Source organism: Magallana gigas, chromosome 5, assembly GCF_963853765.1.
Source record: "Magallana gigas chromosome 5, xbMagGiga1.1, whole genome shotgun sequence".
Taxonomy (NCBI): domain Eukaryota; kingdom Metazoa; phylum Mollusca; class Bivalvia; order Ostreida; family Ostreidae; genus Magallana; species Magallana gigas.
In genome coordinates, this window is record NC_088857.1 from 13412518 (window position 1) to 13426361 (window position 13844).

The window sequence follows — 13844 nt, forward strand, 5'->3', positions numbered from 1 at the left end:
GTTATTGATTTATGTATTCCGAGAGGAAACGTTGCTTTGAAGGTAAATTAATATCGTACGTTAAAAACCAAGTTTGAATTTCTAATTATCTGAATTGGGTTAATACTTTGAGCTTGAGTATGGAAATAGCTAGCTTGAAGTAAAATTCTTGAATCGAACGTTGGCCGGGCTAGCAATTGATATTAAATATTAATGCTAGAATATTTGAAAGTAAAAAAAAAAAATCAAATGTATTTAAGATTAATGAGAAAAAATTAAATGTATTTAAGATTAATGAGACTTTGGAGAGATTTGGAAAAGGAAGTCGGCATTCTATGCATTAAAACCCCCCAATATATACATCATAGATTGATTACAATGTAGGATACAGATAACTTAAAATAGAACGTATAAACCATATATTTCTGGATCATGCTGTCTTAGAGAAGGAACAGCTCCAGATGATGTTATTATGTGTTATAAGTCTGATTTAATTACTGATTGCATGTGATCTATTTATATTATGATATTTTCCATTTCGTTTGCTACGAAACAATTTCCCCTAGAATTTTACCAAATCGTTCATACCAAAAAATTAAATTGTATTTGCGAACTGTTAGATGTAAGAGGGGCAGTCGGCTTTCGGATGGGTGGGTGTGTGTGTGTGGGTGGGGGGTTGAAGTGGTGTCCCCCTTCTATATAGGATGGAATGGGTCTTCCAAAGATTTATGATACCTTTTATAATATATACGTTAGTGTGTTTTTTTAAATTTGCATTATAGACTATTCAAGAACTGCAAGTTTTACAATGTAGTTATTCGATGTTTCAGATATAATACATACGTATATAAAAAATCATTTATCGAAGGAAAAGATGGGGCGTTCGTAAGTATTTTCTGTTTAAGATAACATATAGTGTACATTATTTATATGACCTACATACAAGTCATTTTATTTGCACCGACTCCTTAGAACACCGTTGACCCTTCGCCCCTCGAAACTATTGTGCTAAATACATTAAAGTCCATAGCACGCAGGTAATTTTGAGCAAAAGTAGGTTCGGATAAGTAACGATGATTGAAAAAGAAGTATTTTCGCTGCTTTTTAAAAAAGGAATTTGATATCTCCACTCCGTTCTAATTTAACAGCGATGAATTTCAATTCTTTCGGCGATAATGATTTATGAAACGATGGGGAAGATAAATTTTGGATTGAAAAATTTGATATCATACATTGAATTTCAAACGTGTTTATAACAAAAAACATTTTATTCTCAATTAACGCGTAAATGTAAAATGTTTGTTGTTCAAGATGTTTTGTTTCAGAATATTTTAGACCTTTTTTGGGTACTAAATGTCATGGAACATTGCAAGGTTCTTCATCGTACTAATACCTACCGGAACCTCGGTATTGAGATATATATATTCACGTAGATACACGTAATTCACGTGGTTTCTTAGAAAATTGTCGCACCTCACTACAAATACGAACAAGGCTTTGTTTATAGTCCTATCAAGAATATTTAGGCTATGATCACTATATACACTGTAGATCAGGGTATAGTACAAATCATAAACCACTATTTACTGCGTGACCGTAAAAACGGGGGAATTTAAGGAAGCCAACTTTGTTTTTCATTGCGCATGCTTGTAAAATACCGTGTAACTGCAGTTTTTATGCAAAATAAGTCGGCCTTAAGCCGCGGTCCGGAGTACGCGCATAGCTCCTTCCAAAATGGAAAACTCTTATATAGAAGCATTGATCGTGGTTTATGGTTTGCGATTTGATTTTGATTTTGAAAATGGTAACACCCCACTGTATAAAACAGGATAGTTCACAATATACTACAGCATAATAGGGCATTGTATAGGTCAGAGTAATCTATTTAAAGTTACATTACATGACGTCGAAGGCATAACAGAATATTTGCCCTAAGATAACAGGGAAGCTTTGGAGATTTATATCGTCCGATGTCGAAGACAGGGGGCGATATAACATCCAATGCTTTTCTTGTTTTTGTATTGTCACCGAGAAGCCATGATACATGTACATATGTATAATGCAATTTTCTTGTCAAATAAATTATCCTTGGCTTTCGAAATCAAATAACATTGTCCCGACAAATTAAAAATTGAATACGATTGCTTTGAAACTGGCTCTTCAAATTTAAACCCAACTTAATTAATGTGCATTTTAATTGCACGCGAGGGTGACATTACTGGTTTGGGAGGGCAGTACGCTGATAAAAGGTAAAATCTTTAATTTTTTCGAAAAGTTCAATGAAGGCCAAAATCCACCGTCATTTTATAAAAAAAATGATCTTGGGCATCGAACATTATAGTAAGTACAAACGAACTCTTCGCTCCTGTGGGTAAAGAAATCTCAAGGAGAATAAAACAATAAATCAATTAAGGAAATATGTAAATGTATAGACATTTGGATAAATCAATTACATGCACACAGAAGAGCGGTTTGTCTCTTCCTGATTCCTACCGGGAACTAACACAAACAAAGTAAAATAAATTAACTAAATAAATCGTCAACAGGAATTTAAGGGCGAATTATGTACGTGACATAGATTTGTATGCATCATGTTTATATAAATCAATATAGAGGAAATGTTCAAGGTTAAGGCAATGTGAGAGAGAGAGAGAGAGAGAGAGAGAGAGAGAGAGAGAGAGAGAGAGAGAGAGAGAGAGAGAGCTTACACTTGTCCTAATTATTTAAAATTACAATGGGAAACCTTAGTGTACCAGTTGCAATTTTTTATTCGATATATTTATGTTTTTTAACTTGTCTATAGGTTCCCTTCTACAATCTATGTACTTTTCTGTCCATGTAGTGTCTATTCGCTCATAGATCTAATTTTAGTCTGCAACATGCTGTAACACACACAAGTAAAAGAAGATCCATATGATAATACTTCAAGAAGCTATATACATGTAGAACACACGTTAAAACACATAATTGAGGGTGTGCTGCAGTTTAAACTTATGTCATGTTGTAAATTTTGAATTTACCGGGTGGAAGTAAATTACAAAATTTACATCATGTTGTAAATTTTGTATTTATTGCCACCCGGTAAATTCAAAATTTACAACATTGCACTTAGTGCTAACTTAACTTAGAATTATGGAACTTTTATTGGAAATAAAATTTGGAGATTATTGCGTTTTGTAATATAGCGTCCACATATGAAGAGCAATCTTTATAGAATGATAAAAAAACATTTTGCATAAAGATAGATGGTGTAATATTTTTGAATTTGTTAATCGACCTGACAGAACATTTATTACAACCATATTTTCTTCACTTACTGAAAAATGCCCTACGTAATGTATTTTAAAACACTGGCCACGTAGAAAAAGACTGTGTTAAATGAAATGAAATTAAAACAAACTGTAAAACTGAAAGAAAAAAAACAGTCTGGTTCTCTCACAAGAACCAGACTGTTCATGTTTTACACATTATTGATTTTGAGCTTTTTACTGGGATTTCACACTAGGGTATAGCAATTCATTTACTGCACAGCACTGCCAAAGGTGAATTTCCAATTAATACGAGAACGGGTTAGAGAAGCATGAAATGACCGGTAATTGGCAATTAGTAAGCGAACTAGGCAAAATGTGGAACACGATTCCCATAGTTTTGAACCACCTCAATCAATGACATGAGAAATACAAGGATGCATATCTACAGTTGCAGATATTTTTTCCTTATATCGAAGAGCATGCAAAACATTCATTTCTGTGTGAACTAATTCAGGGGTCAAAATGTCATTTTTATGACATCACAATGACCGTTGCAGGAACTCTTGGTACTTCTGTATTAATAAAATAGGTTCATGTTTTAGAAGATACTTGTATATTTTCCTTTACAACTGCAGATATTTTCCTTATATCGAAAAGCATGCAAAACATTCATTTCTGTGTGAACTAATTCAAGGGTCAAAATGTCATTTTTATGACATCACAATGACCGTTGCAGGAGCTTTAAGTATTCTGTATTAGTAAAAATAGGTTTAAGTTTTAGAAGATTCTTGTACATTTTCCTTTACAGTTGCAGATATTTTCCTTATATTGAAGAACATGCATAACTTTCATTTCTGTGTGAACTAATTCAGGGGTCAAAATGTCATTTTTATGACATCACAATGACCGTTGCAGGAGCTTTTAGAACTTCTGTATTAGTAAAAATAGGTTCATGTTTTAAACGATACTTGTATATTTTCCTCAAACGTAATTATAAGAAATAACAATATCAACATGTTACCTAGATATTATTAAGAACGTGGTTTAATCACATGGAGAAATCTAGGAGCTCCAGAGGATTTCGTCACGTTAGCTATCAATGTCTTATCCCTGTGAACTTTATTAATAAAAATAGGTTATTTGACTACAGCAAACATATACAGTTGGTATTTATTGTAATAGATGATTGAACTGATTGCTGAAATCAAGGGATGATTTGTTTTTCAGTGTAATGGAATTGAAGTGTTAATTGTGTCATTTTTGTATTTTTGCTTATCGTTGAACGTTTTAGCGGAAATTTTGATAAAATGGGTAGGAATTTCATGTCATTTCTCAAATATAGGACTGGAGGAATATGAATAATGAAACAGAACTCACCCATCACAGAAAACTTCGTTATAACCCTAATGGTCAGATGTCAGAGGTTGTTAATTCAAATCTCCCGAGAAAATCACCGAAATCATGCAAGGAAATTCTACCCTTTCAATCATTTTGTCGGTTTTATAAATTATAAACTTCAGAACAATATCATTTCAGTTCGACCCAACACTGAAGACTTCTTGTATTGAATTGTGCATTTCATTAATTGATGGATTTTTGGTTATAATTGGCAAAATTTCGATAAGGAAACAACGCAGTGATCAATTATTAACACACAGACAGCGTTCATATCGCATATATAATAGTGAAGATGTACTTTATTTCTATATCCCATTTTCAAAGAATGGAAAACGTATGGTGCATGCATTGAATTATTTATTGATATCCTTTTGTTTAAACTTTGACATATTCTTTTTAAGAATTGTTGCTATAGAATGCAGAAGTCTTATTGATCTCGTATTGTCAGATTCAAAATGGTTGAGCTCATCTCGTTTGTGAACGTTACCTTTCAAGAACAAATGCCTGTCTGTCTGTGTAGAGTTTTGTGATAGTCCACAAACTTTCTTATGTATTGAAACACATCTGAGACAATGTAACATGATATGTAATAATCCTTCCTCAAGGTCGTTCAAAAAGGTTAGTGTCATATTCCATGCATTAATTAATGTTGTATGAAGTACAAAGTAAAAAAGTAAGAAAAAGAGTAAAGCAATATGAGCTGCAATTTTCATGATCAAATTTTTTTCTCTGAAAATGTTATTTTCTACTAAAATGACAAAAAAAAAATCATGGTTTTTAAATTTCTGTTAGCCATATTTTTGTGGGAAAAGCTGTAAAGAAGCCTAAAATGAAGCAAAATTGAAATTATTGTCGTCCTGTATAAAAATTGATCTGCTATATATTCCTTAGAAGAGAAACCTTTCTTCTGTTAAAAATTCGTGATTTTTTAAAATCTTATTTATCATAAAATTTAAGTTACATGCAGCATTATCACTCTAGCAGGTGATTGCAAAATAAAGGTCTAAAAAATACAACATATACACCAAATACACAGTTATTTTTATCTAGGTTCTTCGCAGTCCACTGTGCTATTAAAACCGGATGAATATTTATGGCTGAATAGAAATTACCATTGAATTTTTCGATTCCGTTTTCATTTTAGGTTTATTTTGGATGAAATCACATTTTAATAGAAGGATGTTTATGCGAGTTACATCAGATCAATGAAAGCTTTAGCAACAAAATAAGTTAAACCGATTTACTATAGTAGTTCCGTTTTGACAACGCGAGTCTATATATAATGAAGCCTGTTGGGATCGGGCTTGGTGTTCTAGATATATTCTAATCAGATTTCAAGATATATAATGAAATAATTGAAAAAAAACACAACCAATATGATTGATTACTTTTTTGTACAAATGGCCAGAGAGATGTTTTAATGCGTTTGATAATAATTAACAATGTACATGTATATTGATAAGATTGCAAAATGCATCTTTTAGACTTAGGTGGTATTGGACACCCGTCGATATTAATGTGGATAGAAGTACAAAGGCCTAATATACTTTCGCCGATTTAAAATTTTCGAATTTTACAATACTTGACCAAGAAAAATGTTTTAAATACTTTTTGGAAAGGTGAAAATTATACAAGGCCCATCTGGATTCGAACTCCAGACTTAAAAATCCGTAGTTAACTCTTTTAGATGAAATTAAAAAAATATCCCAGAAAAACCAAGATACATGTATACAACTATTGTAAAATGCAAATATGCTGCTAACGGCTTTAATAAAATTATATTTTTGTTTGTAAAAGATAAGAATCTGCGGTTGATATAACCATAATTATGTTTTTAATTTAACACTGTTTTCGATATCATTGTTTCAACATATAGCATTGAATTCTTCCTTTTTTCATGCAAACAAAACATTTCTCTGTCTTTTATATACTTTTTGTTTATCACTAAAAGGAAAGGAAAATATAACATCTTTGAGTTAAAAATGAATAGATGTTCTGACAAAAGCCAAGCTCTTGATGTTCTATATCTGTAAAAAATATCACAAAAAACAAGCAAGGACAGAAAAAGTTGTTTTCCGATGAAAACGTGCACGTCCAATTGTTTTTCAAGGCAACCATCAGATCTTCCTTCGAGAGCAGTGACAGGGCCTGCCGCTACGGAGAATGAGGGTGAAACTTACAGCGCTTAGAATAGATACACAGAATTCCAGGTATCCAGTTCCAGCTATTTTCGAAACAATTGTTATTTATGACGCTTTTTTCCGACACCTCATCATTATATTCAGGCGTCTTTCAATACAACGGAATGATTGTCATCTAAACTCCTGATCATCCCCTCGTCAAAAAAAGACTTATCGTTTCCGAAATCATAGTGCGAATATTTGGGAATTAGGCTATAATAGTAGACTTCCGTGAAATTTGAGTAAGTTATATTGGATATTTTCATTTCCTGCTGTGGTCATGGAATTCCAGGGTTTTAGGGGGAAAAGATAAATGAATGGGTTTGCAACAATGTAAACAGTCCCAAGGCCATTCACATGTCAATCATATAATAGATTGATTATTGAGTCATATAGTGCTGATGCAGCATCTTTGAAAAAAGGTTTCCTTGAAATAAGTACGTGTATTCAGATAAAAGAAATCATTCAAAAGTATGTAACTTAATTAAACATTTATTCTAAAAAAAAAAGTAAAAAAAAAAAACAAAACAAACAAAACAAAAACAAAAAAAAAATAAAAAAAACACCAAAAAAAAAAACCACCAAACAAACAAATAAATAAAAACAAAACAGGGAACGTTCAGTTCATCTGCATTGAATTGATCACGGGCGAAGCTGACCAAAATTATTTCTATATACCGTAGGGTATATTCTGGCTTTATTTATAATATTCGTCGACATCAATCATACACAGATTCAGAGAGAGTCAAGGGAGGGGGGGGGGGGGGAGTTCTCGACACCCATCTAAATTTTAAAATGAAAAATTAATTTTACATACAATACTTACGGAAATAGAAACTGGACCCCACTCTGCTTAACGGATAACACAGTTTCCCGAAATTAAGTTTATTTTCATGAACAAAAAATTGAGAGGAGGTAGTTGTAAGGACATGCACGAGCGGGCATTTCTTTAAAAAAATCCTTTACCCTTCTCAAGGATATGTAAAATTGATGCTGCAGACTAATAATATTTGTCCATGTTTAATTCTATGAATTATCCATAACACACTAACATCTATATTTAGAAGAGAATTCGCTTCCATGATTTAAAGAAACATCTAGAAATAATATAGGAAGTGTAATGGTCGGTAATACATGTAAGTGGTGCGTTATTGGTTACAAAAACTCAGACGGAAGGAAATGCGAATTCACTGATATTATGTACCGGTGTTTATTGAACTGGTGCATGTATAGGGGCTTTCTAGAGCAGATGTTTAATAAAGAAATCATAATTAAAAACTAAACCTCTGGGGAAGATATCACAGCAGGTAGCTTCACGATTAGGTGGAAATAAACATCAAACAGGAACACCTGAATCTAATAGCGCACAATCACTTACCTGACGGGGAATAGAGTTATTTGCGGTGAAGAATATGCTATTAATGCATTTCATTTTCAAATTTACAACCAGTTTTGACTCTCTGGGTGCCATATACACCCCCTCAAATGAACTTTTATGAAGCAGTACAATTGTGCTAAAATCAAGCGGTGGTATTTTAAATTGCAATTTTCTTTAAGAAATATTTCTAAGTTATATTTCTAGGTTATGAAAAATGTTGTGTTCGGGATTTATAACAATTCACGGCAATGAACTTTCAAGAGCAGTATGAAAAAGGCTGGTCTTCAGCAAACCTTATAACGTTAAGCAATTGCTTATGGAACAGGGAATATGCTTGCATTCTGTTAAAATACTGATCAAGTTCCGTATTTTTCATTATTCTATTTGGTCAAAAGGTCGAGAAATACTAAAAAAATAACCATGACCAACCAGCTTAAAGTTAATGACAATTTATCATGTTTAGAGCCAACCCCTTAAAAAAACCCCAAAACCCTCTTAAACACTGAAAGGGACGTGGTCACGATCTTGGTCAAAAATTATTTTTTCGATTTTAATGTTTACAATGCTTCAGTAAGGAAGTTTTAACAAACAACCTAAATTTGAGTGTCATTCGTTGAGTTAAAAGCGAGTTACAGAGCTTACAATTCTTGCTATGTAAACCAAAGCTTTTGTTTACATTTTGAATGTTGAAATGCAAAAATTCAAGTTTTAGACCTAAAATGAATGTGTTAAACGTTAGGAACTGTTTATTTATGCTTGATATGAACTACATAGACAAAGCAAGTTGAAAACGATTTTTTACTAGTATATTAAACCTATGTAAACAAAAACAGGACACAAGCCTTGTTTACATGACAAAGAATTGTGAGCCATGTGTCTTGCTAATAACTCTACGACTGACTCTCAAATTTCATTTGATCATTAGAAATGCATCCCTAAAGCATTGTAAATAATAGAAACAGAAAAAATAGAATTTGACCATAATCGTGACCATGCCCCTTTAAACTCAGGAAGTATGATATAATACAGAGCCGGTTAGTTTGATCATTAAAACTATAACTACTTACGCTGTTTGATTAACATTACATGTCATTTGTGTCTGCTAGTGTGTCGCTATCAGCCCTGTTTCTGCTCCGTTTTGCGTTCCATTTCCGTTTCAATTCTATATTTGTTGCTGGTATGTTTGCCCCCCCCCCCCTCCCACGATTTACCATTGTTATAGAGGTACAGTAAGAAAGTCGAGTCATTTCCTACTCTCCGCTTCACATTTGTTTCAAGTGATAGACAAGATAAGTACTGTGTTATCCAAAAGTACAAAAGTACACCCCCCCCCAAAAAAAATGTGTTTGATAATGATATACACACGTGTGCTTCTTATCTTTTATGTGCGAAATTATGTCTGCTTTCAAAATTATATATAGCAATAAGTATCGAAAGAAAAAAATAACAGATTTGCAGATATTAAGTTACTTTCAAAACTCAGCAATTTTGCATGCTCTGCAGATAAACAAGTGCCGATTGCTTTATCCAACAAGGTGAACTTCTTTGAACCGTTCCCCACAAATCCCCAAGGAGCCTGGTCAGTCCATACCTTGCGTGCTTTTCCCGACTCAAGAGCGATGGTTAATTACGAAAACTTTCATAAAAACATGCCTTTGAACGCTGGTATGTTAAGAAGAAGAGGTAAATAAGAGATAGTGATATCATGAAAGCAACTAAAAATCCAGATCCTCCGAAGACAGGGGGTTTAACAATGTGTTGATTGGTCTTTGGTTTTTTGTTCATGACTCTCTAAAGATAAGATCCATACATCGATGATAGGTAGTAATTAATTCGAACGCGTTTTTCTTTCGTAGCTCACGTGGATTTTCTGTTTTATACTAATAACACCTTTACTTGCAAATGAAACTGGAACAATGCAATAAAAATCGTAGATGTTTACAAACATTCTTTAAACACATGAGAAATCAATGCTATTTCGCTTTCATTGAGGCCGACTTTATGGAAATGTGGTGTTAGCAAAAGCATTCTTAACAGTAGCAAAACGGTCTAAAGAGTTCTGTCTTCCAAAGTGGTTGGACTGTGATATCATGTCAGTTACAGTTATTTTTTTGTCTTTTTTGCCCTTTATTTATTTCTTATTTAAGAGAGAGAGAGAGAGAGAGAGAGAGAGAGAGAGAGAGAGAGAGAGAGAGAGAGAGAGAGAGAGAAAATAAGCGTCTTTTTTGCGACGTGTACTTGCTTCTCATTTCAACATGGACCAGAGAAAAAAAGAGATACCATAATTTTTCGTCACTGTTATGTCTGGGTCACCGACAAATGTTACATAACCCAGGCAACATGGGTACGTTATGATCGCATGTCAGATAGGAGACATTTATCTTGCTCACTAATTAAAAGATGCAAATTCCTTGTCATATTATAATGGATGCGCGGGATGATGGTATAAGCGATATGCATTGGCGTTGTTGCTTTTTCTGCTAACGTTACATCACGGTTCGGTTGCTTTTGGGTGCACTTTACTGCTTTATTTTGCAGGGATATGGTGAGGCGAGGAAAGGGAAGGTTTGTCATCGATTACAAACAAGATTAAAGTGTTCTCATTGCCAAAGGTATGCATCAAAAGAATAATATACTGTTGAATTATACTAATGGTAAGCGGTTTAAGAAACTTGTAAGCGTGTTACGTAATAAGTGACCGATCGTTATTCATGAATCAGTTACAGTCAGGTTTAGGGCACATGCATGTATTAATATGAGAAAACAATTACAATAAGACCAATTCTATATTTCTGTTGGGTATATGACTAATAAGGAATTTTTGATCTTAATTCTTAGATAAAATAGTGCATGTTACCTTGAGACAGAGTATAAGAAAAACAAGCAAAAACAGTCATGAAATCGCCGATCGGAGAGGATTATGTAGTAGTTAATATGCATCATATTGCCTTATTAGACGATCGATGCCTAGTTTCAGCTGTTATCAAACAATATGTTTTAACTGTGGAACAACTCATATCCAAATATATTTATAACATTACGAATCAGTTTTGAAGACTATAACCCAATAATTTCATAAAAAGCTGAGCGACACAAAATCATACATGCCAACTATCCCGATTTTTGCGGGATTCTCCCGATTTCACGTCGTCAAAAATAGAAATCCCGATATCCCGATCGGGATTGTCAAAATACCCCGAAATCCCGATTCTCAAAAAATCCAACCCGTTTTACGACAATAAGTCCCGATTTCCATCTAAAATTTCAAATCCCGCGCTGTTTGTCTACGCTAACCAATCAAAAAGCGGGATTATGACCGCCATTGCTGTTTACCTGTATCGCGTGTGTGTATATCGGGATGTGTGAATTGATGTAATTATATGTACGCTACCTGTGTCTGGGTGTTTACAAACCTAATGAGGAGCATGTTATGATAGCCTAGTAATTAATCGGGAAGTATCGGGGTGAACAGCAAAATGCCACACTTTAAGTTTTTACACAAACTTCGACAAGAATGGGGTTACACCACCAAAGAAAACGAAACTTTTATCCCAATATCGGGAGGCAGATTCCCGATTTTCGGGATGACTATCGGGATCGTAATTGGATGACAACCATGTGTATTGCCGTGTAATAGGTATGTTTAACCTATATATAGTACAACTGAATATATTTATTGACAGTGTACATTCTATTGTGTACACATGCCACTAGGCGAGAACATTATCTACAAGAAGAATAGATATGTTAAACTTTATGAGTAACAATTTATTTTTATTTTGAGGGATTTTAGGGTAGACAATGATGGAATGAATGATGTTACAAAGAACACGAAAACAGCCATCCATCAAGCCACCTGCTGCTACCAACTTCTTTGTGAAATCAAAATTGGAGCAAGTTGAAGGTAACTAAAATTTTTAATAAGCTAATATATAATATCTATAAAGAATTTTAAGTCAGGAAACAATTATAAATACTTCTTTTCACTTTTTATAGCAACTTGACCCATAAATGCTTTTTAATATTTAATTTAATTAATTATTCATTTTATTTTGTAGATGTCACAAGAGCAGAGGTCCTGTTTGCCAACTGCATTGCAGAACTTAGTGCTTTTTGAACTGCTATACCATTCTATTTATTGTTTGTTGAGATTTTAAAGATTGATTTAATAAAGGTTGATTTAATATATGAAAATAAAGTTATGTACTTTATTTATGATTTCATTTGAAAGAGGAGATTGTTTGATAAACACATTAGGATAATGTTAATTTAATTTAATTTAATAGGAAAATGTCGTCGCGCGTAAAATCCCCCATGGAGATTTTCAAAAGTTGGCATGTATGCACAAAATGGGCGTGTCTTATAACGTAATCGAAAAACGGCATTGGCATGGCCGCGTAGTAATGCATACCATGTGCTACATCTAAAAAATAGTTATTTTAAAATGCTGTTTTAAAATGTTGAAATTTGAAATAATATAACTATAAGTAATAAGAAATCATTCTTTGAATATTATGAGGTGATAATTTTGGTCGGAGCGTGGTCAAATCTATCATAAAGCCCTTCGGGCTTTATTGGATTTGACCACGCCCCGACCAAAATTATCACCTCATAATACTAAAAGAATGATTGATTCCTTAAATAAACACACGATTAAAAAAGAATGTAGATTTAACCACGTTAAACTAGTTATTCTAAATATTTCACTATGCTTCGAGGAATTTTGTTCTCGTTAGATGTTCACAAGGATAACAAGCTGTAGTAAGTACAGAGCACCAGATCGATTTATCTACATCAGCGTCAACTGATTGTTGTGATTCGTTTGATCTTGAAATTGTCCACTGAAGTAATGTTATTTTGCTAATATCTGCTGATGCACATGGTATAGTTATTAACATATTATTCACTGAATTATTTCATTAATGTATTCTCAAGCCAGTGAATCGGAGTCTTTATTTTTTTTTGTATGACATGTACTTTCGGGCGTTAGATGGCGCATAATGAATACAAGTACTGGTGCATTTGCTGGAAGTAACTGTTATCACCAAACTGGCAAATCTTAAGGTGAATCTTCTATCCAATACAAACATTTTTAAGGCGTGCTAGTAAGAAAATGCTAAATTAAACACGTGAAATATATATGCACGTGTTCACAAAACAACTCTAAAACAGCTCACGTTGAATCCTATGTGTAACTACATTGTAAGAAATAAACTAGTATACAGCATGTTTGAGATTAATATTATGGTTATAAAAATTGCAAAAACAGTCTCTAATGATATAGATTTGACCCGACGAATATACAAATTCAAAATGTTCACGTATGTTAATAACAGGTAAACCAAAAAAAAAAAACCCCCAACACTTGATATAGAAATAGAGCCCAAGAACGCTAAAATAATCCAGCTTTGTTTTAAACTGTTTCATTGTAGTAGGGCAAGGAATTCTGCAGAAGTGTGGGAGTTCATTTCTATACAATTTGTGAACTGAGTTTCCTTTTCCATGACGTCACTAGAATCATTGGATCTTATCAGTTCACAAAATACAGCAGAAATGCAATTGCTTGATTTTTCATTCATTACTTTTCAGCCGTAGTCTTAATCAATAGCGCCAAGAGAAAAGTGCATGAGCATGATGCAAATCTTTAATCGATTTTTT

The 13844-nt window shown here is 33.3% G+C and overlaps 1 long non-coding RNA gene across 1 annotated transcript; it reads left to right on the forward strand.

Moving 5' to 3' along the window:
* Positions 1 to 11631: 11631 nt before the first annotated feature.
* On the forward strand, positions 11632 to 12433 carry LOC109620838 (uncharacterized). The gene is made up of 3 exons (XR_010714155.1): positions 11632 to 11823; positions 11971 to 12090; positions 12245 to 12433. It is a non-coding gene; the product is annotated as an uncharacterized lncRNA (long non-coding RNA).
* Positions 12434 to 13844: the final 1411 nt, after the last annotated feature.